Source organism: Micromys minutus, assembly GCF_963924665.1.
Source record: "Micromys minutus genome assembly, chromosome: 8".
NCBI lineage: Eukaryota > Metazoa > Chordata > Mammalia > Rodentia > Muridae > Micromys > Micromys minutus.
The window spans coordinates 47,537,232-47,542,114 of NC_137977.1; the positions used below are offsets into that span (position 1 = coordinate 47,537,232).

At 44.5% G+C, this 4,883-nt stretch overlaps 1 pseudogene across 1 annotated transcript; it reads left to right on the plus strand.

The window, feature by feature from the left end:
- Positions 1-349: 349 nt before the first annotated feature.
- LOC308423407 (elongin-B-like) lies at positions 350-667 on the plus strand (annotated as a pseudogene). The gene has a single exon. The product of its transcript is annotated as an elongin-B-like (transcript).
- Positions 668-4,883: the final 4,216 nt, after the last annotated feature.

Genomic DNA, 4,883 nt, shown 5'->3' on the forward strand with positions numbered 1-4,883 from the left:
TCTTCTTTGGCTTTGTTGAAGCTGACCACGCCTTTGGGGGTCAGATAATGTGGTGGCACTCTGCATGAAAAAGTTTATAGCTCAGGTTGGATGAAGTAATCAGTCAGACTGGGTAGAAATGGGCTCGGAGCTGGCCAGGGTGGGGAGCAGAGACTCGAGGAGATGTCTAAATATTGAATATTAAATTAAATATTTAATCTTTAAATATTTAATTAAACACTTAATAGTTAAATATGTAATAGATGGAGATGGGGAGAGTAATAGTGCACTGTTTAGGGGAGACATCAGAATTATCACCCTTAAGAACAGGGAGAAGAGCTTCAAGACAGAAGCAGCCCCCAGGAAGGACATGTTTCTCATGATCCCGTGCCATAAGACCACCATCTTTACAGACGTCAAGGAGTCGAGCACCGCGTTCGAACTGAAGCGAATCCTCAAGCGCTACCAGAGCCGTGTCTGTACCAGGACGGCCAGCTCCTTGATGATGGAAAAACTCTAGACAAGTGTGGCTTCACTAGCCAGACAGCACGGCCATAGGCTTCAAAGACCATGGGCCTGGCCTTCCGAGCAGATGATGTCTTCAAAGCTCTGCACATTGAGCCCTTCTCGCCCTCTGGAGATTCCAGGTGTGATGAAGCCAAAGGATTCTGGAGACAGTGCCAATTAACAAGCTGTGCAGTGAGGGCCCCAGGCCTACGCCCTAGAGACCCATTCCCCCAATAAAAAAAGATTTATCTGTCAAAAAAAAAAAAAAAAAAAAAAAAAACAAACCAGGGAAAGTGTTAGGACTGTGTTCTGCTTGTTTGTAACGGATTCCCCTCCTCCAGACTGCACAGGACTAAATCCAGCTTATGTGAGCTGGCCTCACTGATACTGCTGTGGAATGGTATCTGTCTAAGTAAATTTACTTAACAAGAAAGAGAAAACAGAAACGGCCAGCCTGTCTTGAATCTGGGTCAGTTGGTTGAATTCTGTCTGCTTCCTGGCTTGCAGCTACAGCATCAGCCTCAGAAGCAGCAGAGTGGGACCCATTACCCAGGCGCCCCCAGGGCCGGAGCTGTTCCTGCAACCCACCACACCGCACATCACCTTTGATCCACATCGAGTTCTCACACTCACAGAGCAACATTAACATCTCATGTTTCCCCAGAACTTGGATTTCCCCTTGCAGTGTTGTTCTGTTCTTCTCTGAGGACATTTTCTGAGAAGGAGAACTCTCTGTAGGTTTCTTTTCTTCCTTTTAAACTAAATATTATCTTTTTGCTCATGCAAGGCCCTGTGCTAAATAAAGGCTTTAACACTTGGAATTTCACTTAACCCTCACAACCCCCTTCAGGAGGAGTTATTGTCACTATCATTCTTATTCACACAGAAGGGTCGACCTGGGCTAACAGGCTCCCTGGCATGTTCTCCATGCCTAACTTCTGTCATCAACTGGACAGGAGAAAGAATGTTCTTGAGATATCTCTACCTTCAAATTCATAGAACCTCTATCTCATTGGGCATTTGGTTTTCTCATTCCTGTAGTCATAGTAAGTAAGTCACACAAAGAGCCCGCTGTCCTGCTTCCTATCTGTGGACAGTGCTGGCATCTGCGCTCTTGGCACAATCTGACCTTGGCATTTGGTGGTACTGAGTCATGACTGGACCCAGAGATGGCTAGCTCTGGGCTAGCAGGCGGCCTGTGAGGCATGAATTCTCTGTCCTGCAGTAAGGCTGTGCTGTGGGTGGTGGTGGATGCCTGAACCACTGAAGCCTCTTAGTTTGGGAAGCAGTAAGAGAAGGCTAGGCTAGAATAGCATGATCAAAGGAGGCAGCAATAGATGCTGAAGGCTGGAGGGCTGAGGAGAAGATCCAGCCACAAAGATTAAAACAATTCCGGTGGCTGACCAAGGCCTGAATGGCTTCTAGTTTTACAGTCAGATTATTTCTTAGCTTCCCTTCTCCATGAATTTTTACAACGTACTGACAATATTTGGCCATACTCCATAAAGACAGTGTTAGGCCGAATCCCTCCAGTATGGTTTGAGAGTCTGCAGCCCAAGGAGAGGAAGGACTGACCCTTCCAGAATCCTTGTAGGGAATGGAGTATGGCCCATACGTACAGCTCAGCCTTCTCTCCTTCTCTTTTTAGAGCCTCATACTATGATCTCTACTCCTTGTAAGCAGCACCTTTTGCTCTCAAGATCTTCAGGGGGAAGTGTCAGCCATGATCAGACCCTATGGGATTGCAGATAAGAAGGATCTGCTCCAGTGTTACACCGGGAATGCTGGTTCATGTAATTGGGCTAACATCTCTAGAGCCCAGGCAAACACAAGGCTCTCATATTTCATACACTGCTTTTCTTTTCCTAACATGTAAGGTACCACCTATACACAGATGTCAATAAATTGCTAAGAGATGATTTGGTTGTGTGGTTTTCACGCTGGGGAAGTGAGTGTCAACATGCTTCAAAGGCATATCTGAGGGCTTTACAATAATATATATTATTGTATATATTACATTATATATTATGTATATATATATATACCATCAAAATCAAAGATTCAACTGGATAAAGAATATGCAAGCCACTTATTTACAAACTATATTCACAGGTTGGGGTTTAGGCAAAGGTGCCATTTTAAAGGAAAAGATCTGCTGCTGAGAAAAGGTTGAGGAATACCTTTTTTTCTGAAAGGCTGTGTATACATCACAAAGCCATGGTCTATATGTATGCAGAAAGAAAAAGTAATCAGAGCATTTATACTCCTTAGCAAAGTGAAGGAAAACAAATGCTCTCTTTCCTGCTTCCTAGTATCAACAGGGTTTCTCAGTCCTTGCAAGACATGTGCTGACCTTCCTGTCTTTGAGACATAAGCCCTGGCAGCCTAACTACCCCTTGGCAGGATGCTCTGCACCTGCTGGCTGTCCTGATTAATACTCTGGCTTGCTTGTGCTGTTCTCTATAACTTAGAGGTCTGGCTTCAGATTCTGACCCATGGTTTTAGGGCTCAAGAAGTTAGAGGCTGGGGTGATAGACATATACTCAGGTCAGTTCTGACTCTGTCCCCCAACCTCACAACTTGTTCTGGTTACACCTCCATGTTAGTGAAGTGGATTAACTAGCCAGTGGATTAACAGGTCAGATAACTGGTTTCTGTCTCTGCTAGCCTTCCCACGTCTTTTGTTTGTTTTTCTGCATATGGGCATTTAAAACTTCTCCCTGTTGCTCATCCAGCTTTGGACCCCTTGAAAATATCACCCTCCCAACACCACCAAGGCCAGACTTCCTAACCCCAAATACAGGCAGCTTTATCTTTCAAAGTCACCTGAGACCTAACTAAGGCTGCTTCTCCTCCTGCTGAAAGCCTGCCTTAAACCGGATTCTACAATGATAGCCTTAGGCACCACTCCCAAGATATGTTCTGTTTGGCCCACATTTCTTTCTTTGTAATTTAAATCTAGAGTTAACACAGAATTGGAGTTCCATCCTCAAAAAAAAAAAAAAAAAAAAAAAAAAAAAAAAAAAAAAACTCAAGATTCTCATTTTCTTTAGAAAATTCCAAGGTGTGGTCATTCCTTTGTACCAGTAATTTTCAGAATGTGAATAGCTGTTGCTGCCTCTGGGTGGAGAATAGTCCTTGCTATTTCTCTTTTTATTTGGTCTCTATATGTATTCATAATTTAAATCTCAGTCTTACATAAAGTAACAACATATTGCTGATAATTATTAATATATATTGAGTTATTTGTGTGGTAGATAGTTGAGGGCTTCACATAGGATGTGCTTATAAAAAGACAAAAAAAGGATTTGTTCCGGTTTCTTCACCAATGCTATGAAAAAAGATGGAGAGAGTAGAGGGATATATATGTTCTGTGGAGGTGTGGTGAGGTGTGGGGGAAGGGGGGCCTCTCGTGGGCCCATGTTGGGCATCCCTTCCCCTGAGGAACTGCCACATGACAGGATGGTATAGCACAGAATAGAATTTATTCAGGGGATGGGGAGGGGAGTTAAGAGGGTAGTAGGGGCAGAGAGACAGACAGAGAGAGAAGAAGAAGAAGAAGAAGAAGAAGAAGAAGAAGAAGAAGAAGAAGAAGAAGAAGAAGAAGAAGAAGAAGAAGAAGAAGAAGAAAAGAAGAATGAGGAGGAGGAGGAGGAGGAGGAGGAGGAGAAGGAGGAGGAGAAACCAGCCACTAGCACATGGGGAGAGAAGGGGAAGGGAGTGGGGGAAGAGGAGGGGCAAAGGAGTAAGAGCAAGAGAAGCAATAAAGTGAGGAGTGGCGAGCAGCCCCTTTTATAGTGCCAGGTAACTGTGGGGTGGAGTCTAGACAGAATCTTAACAACATGTACACACTGTCTGACAAAGGCACCATGAGGTTGATATACTATTATTCCTATTTGCAGATGGCAAAGCAGAGGCTTTGATGAGGTAAGAGTTGCCTATAGTCTCACACACACACACACACACACACACACACACACACACACATGCACACATACTACACACACACACCATATACACACACATAACACACACACACACACACACACACCACATACACACATGTAACACACATAAACAACACACACACATAACACACACACACAAAGGCAGTTTACTCAACTGTGGAGACCACGTGATTCCCAGGCCTGTGGAGACTCCTTCCATGGAGTTGGCATCCCTGAATGTGACTCTTAAAATGTTTCCAGCAGTTACTCACAATTGGAGTTGTGGTTTATGTTTCCAGGTGTCCCCAGGACTTTGCCTCCTGTGTGCCCATAAACGTTCACCCAGTGGGAAATCCGAGTCCTGCCAAGGTCGCGCTTTATGTAATTCTTCTTGTGTACCCAGTTCTCCTGCTCCCCCCCCCCTCTGCTCCTGCTGCAGGCAGTTGCATT